Source organism: Macaca nemestrina, chromosome 8 (genome assembly GCF_043159975.1).
Source record: "Macaca nemestrina isolate mMacNem1 chromosome 8, mMacNem.hap1, whole genome shotgun sequence".
NCBI classification, from domain to species: domain Eukaryota; kingdom Metazoa; phylum Chordata; class Mammalia; order Primates; family Cercopithecidae; genus Macaca; species Macaca nemestrina.
This window is the reverse complement of record NC_092132.1, coordinates 16374063-16388614: the sequence shown is the minus strand read 5'-3', so window position 1 is coordinate 16388614 and position 14552 is coordinate 16374063. Positions and strand designations below refer to the sequence as shown.

The following is a 14552-nucleotide window of genomic DNA, read 5'->3' as shown; positions in this document are numbered from 1 at the left end:
CAGCATTCACATTCATTGTTCCCTTGATTGACAGCTAAACAAAGGCTTGATGTTATTCTTCCCAATATTCTTTACAAACCTCCTACACAAATTGCTAAAGAGTATTTTTAAATTTATGTGTTTTGCAATGCCAAGGTTAGATTTCGTTTTCGTTGTATGTGTGAGTGACAAAATATCCTATAAGTGATAATGAGATTGTTGAAATGAGGTCAAATTCTTTTATTGAACAGTCCTGTATTGTCGGTGAATAACTTGTAAAGAAGAATATTGATTTTCATATTAGTCAGGGCTCTCCAGAAAAACAGAATCAATAGGATGTGTGTGTGTGTGTGTGTGTGAGTGAGTGTGTGTATCAATGAATTTATTTTAAAAACTGGAATGCTCTGAAGGCCTGAGAACTGGGAGCTCCAATGTCTGAGGGCGGGAGAAGATAGATATTCCAGTTCAAGAAAAGAGAAAGAAAATTTACCCTTCCTTCACCTTTTTGTTCTGCTTAGCTCCTTAATGGATTGGTTGATGCCTTTCCACATTGGTGAGGGTGGATCTTCTCTCTCAGATACTCATTCAAATGCTAATTTCTTCTGGAAACACCCTCCTGGACACACCCAGAAATAATGTTTTACCAGCTATCTGAGCATCTTTTAGCGTGGTCAAGATGGCACATAAAATTATCCACCACAATTATGTACTATTTGTGGTCAACCTGTAAAGAAGAATCTTATAGAATACACATTGCAAGTAATGCTTTGGAGAGTATGAAAGTAAATCTCAAAGCAGCCCTGAACTCATGAAATCTATGAAAAGAATGGGAGCATTTAAAAACTCCAGTAAGACAAAGAAGAAGACTATTCTTCTTGTCCATTTTGACTATAGACAATATGAAGAACAAAGATATGATAATGAGTCGATGAATACTAATTAAATAATTGAATGGAATGGTTTCAATTATCAAACTTGTTTTACTATTTCTTATAACACAAATCTTCAATGGTCACAGCTCATGGAGGTAAGTGCAGTGCTAGAAATAAAGAAGACATGATGTCGTTTAACAAACCAAACGATAACTTATTCTTGCATAACACACAGCTAAATAGCACAGTTTCTTTTGTATCACTGTGATGACCAGAGTAATAACACTTGTTACTGACTCTAATGATTATACCCAGGTCCTTCTACTCAGGCCTTTAATAACTATTTTCTGGGAGAGAGCTTATTTTTAAAGGGGAATGATTTTATAATAAATATCTTATAAAGCTCTCTTTGAGCTCTTCTTAAAATGAGATTTATAAATGGTGGACTTTAATACAGAGACCTCTGTACCTCTAAAAGGGGGAGGAATTATATGGTCTAGAAAGATACAGTTAGCTACTCTGTAAGTGCACAGTACTATCTGTTTGTGTTTTAATTTGTACATCTCTGTTTATGAATAATTTTGATCATCTTGTTATGCACGTATTTGCTTTAGTTTTCTTTTCTATACCTCCTGTTTGTATCTTAAGCCTGGTGTATTTGGGGGAGAAAATGTTCTTTTGAATCAGCAGAAGATTGATTTCTGTTCTAGATATTAATTCCTTTTTTTATTTTAAACACAGGGCAAAGCTCCAGTTAAATTTATAGCTTTGTTTTTTACATTTATGATGTTAATCCTTCCAGATTTCAATTTTTTATACGTGGTGTTAGATAAAGATCTGGATTCATTTTTCACATGAAAATGAACCAATAGTGCTCATGCCATCTACTAAATAATTTGTCCTTTTCCCATTAATTTCTTGTGCCAACTTTATCATATATTTAGATGTCATATGCTAATGAGCCTGTTCCAGAACTACTTATTATCAAATTAGTCAATTTGCCTGTTTTTACACCAATAAAACACTATTTATATTACTACAGTCTTACTATATGTCTTGATACCTGGTAGAGGCAAGCTTCCCCTTTTTACTATTTTTAAAGTTAATTTAGCTATTTTTAGTCAACTTAAAGTTCTAGAATAGGTTTACTAAGTGTGTTAAAACCATATAATTATAATTTTTATTGAGCTTGCATCAAATTTGTATCTTAATCTGGAGAGAATCAATATCTTTAAAATGTTATCCAGTCTAAAAGCATGGAAACTTTTCCACTTATTCAGATTACCTTTTATGTCCTGTTTGGAGTTTTAATGTTTTGCCCATAGGAATCTAGTGATTCTGGTTAGTTTAATTCCTAGGGACCTTACTATGATGCTACATTATGTAATATTTTATTTTCAAACATTTTTAGTTGCTCATTTCTCATGTAAAGAAAGAACGTTGATTTCTCAAGAGTGATACTGTATCAGGAATCATTGTTGAACTCTTATAAACTCTAACAGTTTATCTATTGATTTCATTACTTTTTAAAAGGTAGAAAAAAATCGTCTTTAAGGATTATATCTTTACTTACATATTAATACCTATTTTTTTCATTTCCTTGCTTCAAATATTATTGCTGATGAGAGATGCATTCATGTCTTGCTAATGATACTAGAAGATTTGTGGCCAAAGTTTGCCAATCAGTTGTTTTATTTGCTTATTAGTTTGTTTCATTATGTAATGCTCATCAAGTTGAGGACATTTCCATTGATTTCCTATTTGTTTTTGTTGTTATTATTTGTTTAACCACTAATGGTGCTGAAGCTTATTATGTTCTTTTTCAAAATTAAATGTATCAATTGATTTTTCTTCTTTAATCTTTATAAATTTAGCTAACTTGTGGTGAATTTTACTAATGGAGTCTCTGATCATTGTACTTGATCAACATTTATTATTTTGAATGCATGATCAGTTTTATTTAGCAAATGATTTCTTTCAATTTATACAATTATGGTTATAAGTGAAAAGGGCAGAAATTAGAAAGATAGCTAACACCAGACATGGACAGATGTTCAGATAAAAGAGACTTAATATACTGCTGACTAATGGATTTATACATTCTAATAACCCTAAAATTTCTCTTTGAGATATACATTCCACATAGTTCTATAAGTAATTTTGCTTGAAGCTACTCACTGCAGTTCATTTGTGTTGACAGAGTTAGAAGCCTCCTGGGTATCCATCACTTGGAGAGTGAATAGGTAATATACGTTGGACATACAATATGGAGACTTTTTCAGCAATAAAAATCAAATCATAAAGGAATATTTTGGAAATGTAGCAGAGTAGAAAGCAGCAGGAATCTGTCTCCTTACCTAGACAACAATTACAATGGCAGAATATGTCTAAAGTAACTACTTTGGGACTTTGAAGTCTATTGAAGGCTTAAAACTTCCAGAGGAAGCCTTGCTTCGTAAATTGCTGTTCATTTCAGCCGATTTCAGCTATTAGCACATTAGCAGCTACCCACTCCCCATCCCTCAATCCCATGGTAGGCAGATCCCTCCAATCCCCTGGAGCAGCTTGCTGATAGCTTAAAGGGGAAGGAGTGGGCCAAAATAACCCTAGTCTTTAAGTACTGGGTGACTGTGATTTGATATTGATTGCTGCTTCTGACCACAGAAGTCCAGACAATGAGGCTGTGACCATTGTTTTCATACCCCTTCCCATTGTTGCAAGCTTCTTCTGCTCTGACTGAGGTGATTTCCAGAGAAGTTAAAGGACTGATGCCATCCCCCTCATTTCATTTTTTTCTTCATCTTTTTTTTTTTTTTTTTTTGAGAGTCAGACATTGAAGAGTAGAATATACAAAAGCAACTACATATATAAGAAAATTTAGAAAGTAACCATGCATGCTCAGGGGTAGGCACAAGCTCAGAAAAGACCTGAGAATACATTAAGCTTACAACTTAGGCTGATCTTTCACACAGAGACAGTCTATAACTATGAAGAAACAAAACAAAAAACAGCACCCAAAAAAATCTCAAGGTTAATAAAAAAAACTGAAACAGGAAAGTATGATCCATTCAAAAGAAAAAGTAAATCAATAAAAACTGTCTCCAAAAAAGACTTAATGACAGAACTACTAGAAAAAGACTTTAAGACAACAGCCTTAAAGATTCTCAAAGAGCCAAAGGATGACACAGAGAAAGTCAATAATAAAATATATGAACAAATAAAATATGTCTAAAGAGATATAAAAACCTAACATAAGCCACACACACAAAAATTCTGGAACTGAAAAATTAAAATAAAAATGAAAATGAAAATACACTGGAATATTTTAGAGACAGATTTGAGCAAGAAAAAAAAACTATTTCAAAGATAGGACAAAAAATTGTCAAGTCTGAGAAACAGAAAGAAAAATGGATGAAGAAAACTGATCAGAGCATCAGAGCGTACATGACCTGTAGGACACCTTCAAGGAGACCAACATAGATGTTATGGCATTGCCAGAAGGGTAAGATAGGGTAAAAGGGGCAGAGATAATATTTAAAGAAATAATGTCTGAAAACTTTTCTAATTTGATGAAAGACATGAATATAAACATCTAAGAAGCTCAATAAACTCCCACTCCAAAAAGGATGAACTATAAGAGAATCACACTGAGAAACATTATAATCAAGCTGTCTAAGGCCAAAGAGAGAATTTTGAAAGCAGCAAGAGAGAAGTAACACATCACATACAAAGGATCTTCAATACGATCATCAGTTGATTTTTTTGTCAGAAACTAGAAGTCCAGCAAAAAACAAAAAATGAACAAAAGAGACCCCTGTTGTCCAAGAATCACATATCCAGCAAAACGATCCTTCAAAAGTGAGAGAGAAATAAGGACATTCCCAAATAAACAAAAGCTGAGGGAGTTTATCACTGCTGGACTTGCTGTCCAAGAAGTGCTCAAGAGAGTCTTGCATGTTGAAATGAAAGAAAACTAGACAGTAACTCCAAGTCATATGAAGAAATAATGATCTTAATCAATGTAAATATATGGGCAATTATTAAAACTAGTATTATCATAATGATGATGTGTGGCACCATTTTTTTGTTTGTTGTCTGCATAATTAAAGAGACTAACACATTAAGAAACTAGTCTAAAAGCTAAATATTGCATATTTCTCTTTCTACACTATTTAGGATTAGTTTGCCTTTAAAAATTAATAGTTTATGTTTTTGGACACATGATGTATAACAATGAAGTTTTGTGGCATGAATAATAGAAAGAAATGAGGACAAAACTCTTAAAAGAGTAGAGTTTTGTACTAAAAACTATAAAAAGGGCAGCATTATATAAGTTTAGCTGGCATAAATTTAACTTAAGGGTATTACAATTTTAGGATTTGAGTATAATCCTCATATTAACTACAAAGAAATATGTAAAGATTTTACACAAAAAGAAACAAGAAAGGAATTTAAAAGTTTAATTACAAAAAAAAAAAAAAACTAAGCACAAAAGAAGACAGTAATGCAGGAAGTGAGGGACAAAAAGCTATAAGGTATATAGAAAACAATTAGCAAAATAACAGAAGTAATTCCCTCCTTATCAGTAATTACTTTAATTGTAAATAGACTAAATTCTCCATTCAAAAGACAGAAATTGCCAAAATAGATTTCTAAAATTATCCAATTATTTACTGTCTACAAGAAATTCACATTAGATCCAAAGATACAAATAGATTGAAAGTGAAAGGATGGAAAATAATATTCCATGCAAATAGTAATCAAAAAGAGAGTAGAGGTGGCTATAGTAACATCAAGCAAAATAGATTTTAAGTTTTAAAAAAGTTACGAGAGAAAAAGAACATTATATAAATAATAAAAGATTCAATACAGCAAGAACATACAATTATATACATTTACAAAGCTAATAGCAGACCATCAAAATATATGAAGTAAAAATTTACAGAATTGAAGGGAGAAATAAACAACACTATAGTGATAGTTATAGACTTTAGTACCCTACACTCAATATTAGATAGAGCCACCAGACAGAAGATAAGTAAGGAAATGGAAAATTTGAACAATGCAATAAGCCAAACAGATCTAACTCACATACAGAACATGTTTTCCAACAGCAACAGAAAATACATTCTTCTCAAGTGTACCTGGGACATTTTCATGACAGACTATATGTTAGGCCACAAGTTAAATCTCTCCATATCTAAAAACGTAGATGTCATACAACGTATATTCTCTGACCACAACAGAATGAAGTGAGAAATCAGTAACTGGAGAGAAACTAAAAAATTATGTATTTGCAGAAATTAAACAATAAAGTCTTACACAACCAATGCATCAAATGAGAAATCACAAGGGAAACTAGAAATTGGAGAAAAATGAAAATAAAAACACAATATGCCAAAACTTATCAGACACAGAGGAAGCTGTGCAAATGAAGCAATTTATAGCTATATATGCTTACATTATAAAATAAGAAGCACTCAAATCAAAAACAACTTTATAATTTAATGAACTAGAGAAAGGAAACAAACCCAAAGGTAACAGAAGTCAAGAAATAAAGTTTACAGCAGAAATAAAATAAAATTGAGAATAGAAAAATAGTTAAAAATAATCAATAAAACCAAAAGATTCTTCCTTGAAAAACTGAACCAAATTAACATTTTTAATTTTATTAAGTTAGATGGACTAAAAATAAAATGACTCAATCTACTAAAATAAGAAATGAAAGTGGGAACATGATTGCCAATTGTACAGAAATAAAAAGGACTATAAGAGCATACTAGAAGACTACAGAAATTGCATAACATAGATATAATAGGCAAATTCTTGGAAACACAAAACTAACCAAAAGGAAACCAGTTACCAACTCTTTCTATGAAGGACCGTTAACCTGATACCAAAGCTAGACAAAGATACTACAAGAAAAAAAAACTTCATCACCTTTATAAACATTGATACAAAAAATCTCAACAAAGTTCTAGCAAACCATGTTAAAAGGATTTATACCATTACCAACTGGAATTTATTTCTGGAATGCAAAGATGGTTTAACATATAAAAATGGGTAAATGTAATATATCACATTAATATAATTTTTAAAACCACATGTGACTATCTTCATTGATACAGAAAAAAGCATTTGACAAAATTCAAGCCATCTTTTGAGAGAAACACTAAACAAACTGAGAAAAAAAAGGAAATAACCTAAATATAAAAAAAAACCTATATATGTAAAACCCACAGCAAATATCATACTCAATGCTGAAAACTGAAACCTTTACTCTAAGATAAGGAACATGGCAAAAATGCTTGCTTTTACCACTTCTGTTCAGCATAATAATAGAAGTTCTACTCAGAGCAATTTGACAAATAATAATAATAAAAAAAGGCATTTAAATTGGAAAGGAAAAAATAAAATTATCTCTATTAACAGATGACATGATCTTACATGTAGAAAATCTAAAGATAAAACAAACAAAACCCCAGTTAGAATTAATAAAAAATTCAGCAAAGTAGTAAAATATAAAATCAACATGAAAAAAATCAGTCGCATTTCTATAAACTAACAATCAACACTCTCACAAGAAAATACTTTAAAATTATATTTGTAATAACATCCAAAAGAGTAAAATAGTAATCAATTAAGAAGGTAAAAATACTTGCATAATGAAAAGTACCAAATGTATCTGAAATAAATGAAAGAAAACATAAATAAATTGAAAGACATACTGTCTTCATAGACTGGGAAGACAGTATTATTATGTCAATACTGTTTGCTTTAATCCATTTTGAGCTGTCATATTAGCATACCACAGATTGGGTACTTTATAAAGATATAAAACTATTTTCTCAGAGTTCTGGAGGCTAGGAAGTCCAAAATCAAAGAGTCAGTTTCTGGTGTCTGGTGAAGGGCTTTTGGCTACATCCTCAGATGGGGAAGACTGAGGAGTAAAAAGGACAAACTTCATCAAGCTCTTTTATAATGTTACTTCGTTTATGAGGGCAAAGCCCTCATATCCTAAAATGCCCCATCTCCCAACACTGTTACATTTTAGATTAAGTTTTCAAAATATGAATTTGGGGTAACACATTTAAACCACAGTATTACTTAAAGTAATCTATAGACTTAATGTAATCTCTACCAAAATCCCAAAAACATTATTTACAGAAATGGAAATACCCATTCTAAAATTAATATGGAATTTTAAAGAGACCCTGGATAGGAAAGATAATCCTGAAAAAAAATGGAATAAAGCTGGAAGACTCTGGTCTGGGAAAACTGGATATCTATATGCAAAATTTGAGATTAAACCCTTTCCTAACAACATATATAAAAATTAACTTAAAGTGCACCTATGACCTAAATGTAAGACCTAAATGTATAAATCTCCTAAAATAAAATAAGACAAAAGTTTTGTAATATTATATTTGGCAATGCTTTATTGGATATGACACCAGTGGCCAAAGCACTAAAGCTAAAATTAGACAAATTAAACTTCATGAAAAAAATTTTAAAGTGTATCAGAAGACACTATCAGCAGAGTAAAAAGGCAGCCCACAGAATGGGATAAAATATTTGCAAATCATATATCAGACAAGTGATTAGTATCCAAAATATAGAAAGAACTTTTAAAATTAAACAATGAGAAGATAAACGACCTGATTTTAAAAGGGGCAAAACACTCTGATAGACATTTCTCCAAGGAAGATTCACAAATGGTCAATAAGCATGGAAAGATGCTCAACATCACTATTAGGGAAATGCAAATCACAACTATGGGAAAACCATGACACCCATTAGGATGGCTGTAATCTAGAAAAAAAAAATATACAGAAAGTAGAATGTTTTTCTTGAAAATAACATGTTGGTGGAGAAATTTAACGTTGTGCACTGTTGGTAGGAATGTAAAAGGGTATAGCCACTGGCCACTGTGGAACACACTATTGTGGTTCCTCAAAATTAAAAATAAAATTAATATATGATCCAAAAATTCTACTTCTGGGAATATAATCAAAAGATTGACAGCAGTATCTCATAGAGATATTTGTACACCCATCTTCATAGAAGTACTATTCACAGTTGCTGAAATGTGGAAGTAACCCACATGTCCATCAATGGATGAATGGACAAACAAAATATAGTATATGCATACAATGGAATAATATTCAGCCTTATCAAGAAATGGAATTCTGATATATTCTACAACATCGGAGAATCTTTAAGATGTTTTGTTAAATAAAATAAACTACCCACAAGAAAGATAATTACTGTATAAATTCACTTACTTGAGGTATTTACAGTATTCAAAATCATGGAGACAAAAAGTAGAATGATGGTTGCCAGGAACTAGGTTCAGAGGAGAATGGGCAATTACTGTTCCATGCATGTAATTTCAGTTTTGTATAATTAAAAGAGTTCTGAAGATCGATGATGGTGTTGCATGAATATAAATGTACTTACTATCACTGAACTGTACACTTACAAATTATTAAGATAGTATATTTTATATTATATGTATTCCAATAAAAACATTAGAAAAGCTGCACAGTATATGTTCACATGACAAATGGATGGCTCTTAAAAACAGAGGATTTGTCAGAGAAAGCCAAATACAAAATGAGATAGATAATGCAGTTCACACACACACACACACACACAAAAAGACTTGTAAAACTACATCAAAAGAAAACTATAAATAGAAAGATTAATTGTAAGAGGGATCAGGAAATAGAGGCAGGAAAGAAAAAGATAAAAGAAAATAAAAGCAATTAATAAAAACCTAAAGGAATCTTATATGAACCAATAATAATATGTGCCATAAACTGAGACATATAATTAACTCAAACATACATATCTGTATACTGAATAATTACAAACTATTTTTATCTGTTGGTTAAAATTTGAGTAATTTCCTTGTCTCTTTCTTTCTCCTGTAGAAAGATGGACTATGGATGTTCCATGCTTAGAAGAACACTTTATAGCCTACCTTGAAAGTCTTAGAAAGGGTTTATTGGTAAGGATGTCTGGATCTGGCTTCCCCCTTTCTCAATCTTTAGAGAGGGATATTCTTTTTTTTTTTCCCTTGGAGTCATTTTCTATCTGACACCTCATGTCATCATCACAGATGTGGGATCCGGCATACCAAGATGAGGGCGTGAGCACCGGAGAAAGCAGCTAAAGAGGCTGTGAGTCCTAATTTTAGTAAGATCTTTGAGGTAGACTAGTTAAGGAAGCACACCACTCATGTGTGATACAGCCTGAATGTCAGAGAATGAAGCCACTAGGGAATTTGATGCCAATTGCCTCGGATGACTAGCAGTGAATGGAGGAACAGGTATACATTTACTTGGATTGAATTCTGCACATATACATTTGAGACCTTGCTTCTGGGTAGCTGGTTCATAGAATAGATTCATAGCCCATGTTTCAATCTGTGATGACTAAAATGATTATATTATACAAGAGAATGGCAGTTGCAAGAAACAGAAACAAATTAATCTGCCTTAAACAACAACCACCAAAAACCATTTATTACTTTTTTTTTTTTTTTTTTTTAAGATGGAGTCTCGCTCTGTCACCCAGTCTGGAGTGCAGTGGTGCTATCTTGGCTCACTGCAAGCTCCGCCTCCCGGGTTCCCGGGTTCACGCCATTCTACTGCCTCAGCCTCCTGAGTAGCTGGAACTACAGATGCCCACCACTACGCCCAGCTAACTTTTTGTATTTTTTTTTTTTTTTTTTTTAGTAGAGACGGGGTTTCACCATGTTAGCCAGGATGGTCTCGATCTCCTGACCTCATGATTCACCCGGCTTGGCAACCTCCGCCTCCCAGGTTCAAGGAATTCTCCTGCCTCAACCTCCCCGAGTAGCTGGGACTACAGGCACCCGCCACCATACCCTGCTAACTTTTGTATTTTTAGTCGAGATGGGGTTTCACCATATTGGCCAGGCTGGTCTCGAACTCCTGACCTCACATGATCAGCCCATCACAGCCTCCCAAAGTGCTGGCATTACAGGTGTGAGCCACCACACCTGACCAAGCCAAAATTTCATCTGGCACCTCAACACAAGAACAAATTTCCAATGTTGGTTAAAAAGATTGCTTAACTGGACTCACTGAAAAACGGCACATAGAAAATCATTAGGCTGCTTCCTAAGTAATTTTCAAAGACAGTATTGATAATGCAAGGTTTTCTTCTTTACGCACTGACTTTAACGTAGCTATACTTTATAAGAAGTTTCTTTTTCTTCCTCCTTCTGAACACACACATACACACATGCATACGTAAATGCATTTTTTCTTAGAATTACCTACAAGTTTCAATTGTCCTGTTTTTATAACGATGAATGAAATAGAGTCCTACATTTTCCCAAAAGAATTAAACCAAAATTAAACCAAAATTAGAATGTGGGATTTGAAATCAGGTTCATCTTTTCCTAGATACTATAAATGGAAAGGTAACTATTTTGTTAGCCATTAATGTACATGTGCATGTGTGTACATGTTTTAAAGTATGGATTTTATTACTATTTAAGTATGGAAAAGCCAACAGGCCAGGAAATAACTATTTCTGAAAATACCATTAGACTTACAGGTCCCAAAAGGAGGGACACTCTAGGTAATGGGAGGGCCATACAGAGAAACACCAGTTGGTCAGAAAGCAGAGTCGGGGGAGGGGAAGTTGCAACCAGTCTTTACTGTGATTTCTCCAAGAAGAAAGGGACAAGACAGGGTAAACAGGCTGTGGACTGGCTAATTTGAAGATTTTTGACAGGCTCTAGGGCATAGAGATTGGCCCTAATTGACTATGACCTGACCTGAGGGTGATTACGACAGGGGAATAGTGGTCTGGGGTGTAAAAACTTGATAAAAGAGGTGGTTAAGTACATGGTTTGTTGGATTGGTTGGTCTGATATGAAGGGTGCACTCACAGACTACTTGTTCACTCTCTTTAGGAATTAGCTAGCCCTGAGGATGGGGTGTGTGTGTGTGTGTGTGTGTGTGTGTGCATGTATACATTTGCATGTGTATATATATAGTTGTGTGTTTTTAGATTGAAAAAAAGAGAGTTCCAACCGTGAAACAGCTGTCTAAATATAGGAGCTGACCTAGCAGTTCCATGTCTAACATCAGGGCAATATGCTGTCTACCATGCAAGCCATTCTGCTTGTGGTTTGGTTCTTGGCTTCATGGGGTGGTGAAAGTCTGGCGGAGTGTTAGTGTCTGGTGCCTGAAGCAGAGGACTATAGTTATTATGAGAGTGGAGTCCTCATGCTTGTTCTGCATCAAAGGCTAAAAGGCTTGGAAAAGTGTCCCACAGTGTGAGAAGAGGAGGAAAAAGAACAAACCATATTTCTTGGAATTACGACTTAGATTTGTTTTTAAATCATTCTGTGTTCTTGTTTAGTTTGTTTTATAAGTAAAGGAGTATTTTTGTTGCAGTGATTGTTTTTGTTTTTAATGGTGTGCTTTCCACAGATACACTTTTCTATTTTAAAAGTCTGCTCTAGAGATCTGTCTGCAAATATGTGGGATTCTAAAATTTAAAGCTAAAGAAATTTTAGAACAAGTTTAAGTACTTACTTTAGAGATAAGAACATTGAAGTTAAGGGTTCCTAAAGATTCATGTTTGATTAGAAAACCATCTGATATTACAACCCATGTATATGGATTCTTTCCTTTGCATCTTGCTGTGATTATTTAAAAAGTGTTTCAGGGGCTGGGCGCGGTGGCTCACGCCTATAATCCCAGCACTCTGGGAGGCTGAGGCGGGCGGATCACAAGGTCAGGAGATCGAGACCATCCTGGCTAACACGGTGAAACCCCATCTCTATTAGAAAAAAAAAATACAAAAAAATTAGCGGTGCATGGTGGCAGGCACCTGTAGTCCCAGCTACTGGGGAGGCTGAGGCAGGAGAATGGCATGAACCCGGGAGGCGGAGCTTGCAGTGAGCCGAGATAGCGCCACTGCACTCCAGCCTGGGCAACAGAGCAAGACTCCATCAAAAATAAATAAATAAATAAATAAATAAATAAATAAATAGCAAGACTCCATCATTCATAAATAAATAAATAAATTAATTAATTAAATAAAATAAAAATAAGAAGTGTTTCAACATTACTTTGGGCTTCATGTTTTGTCCTTGGTCTACCTCTCTTTCTTCAAAGTCTTTCATACCTCAAGATACATTGCCCTTGAAAGCCAAACCAACTTAAAGTTGTTCCATAAATGTATAATCACACAGTTCATCCTTCACCTGCCTGACCAACACGAACTCATCCATTTGTCAATGGTCATCTCAAGCATAGATCCTTAGAGGATCATTCCCTGACCCACCCTAGTCTAGATTAGTGCTCTCATTTTGATCCACATAATAGCCATATGTTATTGATTATAGAATGGCGAATTGATGGATTTCTTGTTTCTCTGCTTGACTAGACTATAGGTTCCTTGAGGGGTAAGTAACTGGCTCTAAAGTCTTTATTTTAAGGGCTTTCATATGCTGTCTACACCTAAGATTTCTTATAGAAAAATTATTCACCATTGAACAGAAATAGTGTGTTTATGTCTGTGTGAATGCAGGTGTATGTGTATTAATGTCTTCTGCATTCAAATATAGATAAACTATTTCCAAGTCACATTTTAAAAGTATGATCAGTGTGAAGTAGGGTCTAACTTCATTCTTTTGCATGGGACTATCCAGTTGTCCCACGAGCAACTGTTCAAAAGTGTGTTCTTTCCCCATTGAATGGTCTTGGATCAATTGTTGAAAATCAATTAACCATGGACACATGGCTTTATTCTGGACTCTCAGTTCAACCCCATTGATCTTTACTTGTACAGTAACACACTATATTCACTGCCATTGTTTTGTAGTAAGTTTTGAAATCAACAAGTGTGATACTTTGTATTTTTTTTCAGGGTTGTTTTTGTCTATTCTGGGTCTTTTGCAATTCCATATGAATTTTAGAATCAACTCATCAATTTTTCCAAAGGAATCAGCTGAGATTCTAATAAGGACTGCACTGAATCTGTAGACCCCTTTGGGGGTATTGTCATCTCAACAATATTAAGTTTTAAAATTCATGAATGTGGGAGGCCTTTTCAGTTATTAAAGTTTTCTATAATTTCTTTCAACAGTGGTTTTTAGTATTCAGAATATATCTTTTGCACTTATCTTGCTACATTAATTTTTACCTACTTGATTCTTTTTGATGCTATTATAAATTGAAACTTTTGCTAATTTTTTGTATCATTTATTATAAGTATATAAAATACAGCAGGTTTTTGTCCACTGATTTTGTAGCTTGCAACCTTGAAGAACTCATTTATTAGTTCTAAGAGCTTTTTTAGTGGATTTGTTAGGATTCTCCAAATACAGGATCATGCCATCTGCAAATAGAAATAGTACTATTTCTTCCTTTATAGTCTGGATGTTCCTTATTTAATTTGCTTGCTTAATTGCTCTCATTAGAACCTCCAGCCCAATATTGACTAAAAGTGGCAAGGAAAAATGACCTTTTCTTCTTCCTGACTTTAGAGGGAAAGAACCCATTCTTTCACCATTATATATGTGATTAGTTGTGATCTTTTTGTAAACCTTTATCAGGTTGAAGAGGCACCCTTCTATTCCTACTTTGGGCGTTTTAATCATAAAGCATTGTTGAATTTTGTTTTCTTATTTAGTTTTGCAAGTCTCAT

General features: G+C 33.6%; 1 long non-coding RNA gene across 2 annotated transcripts in view; it reads right to left on the bottom strand.

Moving 5' to 3' along the window:
* LOC105492802 (uncharacterized) overlaps positions 1-14552 on the bottom strand; it is a 323274-nt gene that overhangs the window by 1335 nt on the left and 307387 nt on the right. The window lies entirely within an intron of this gene.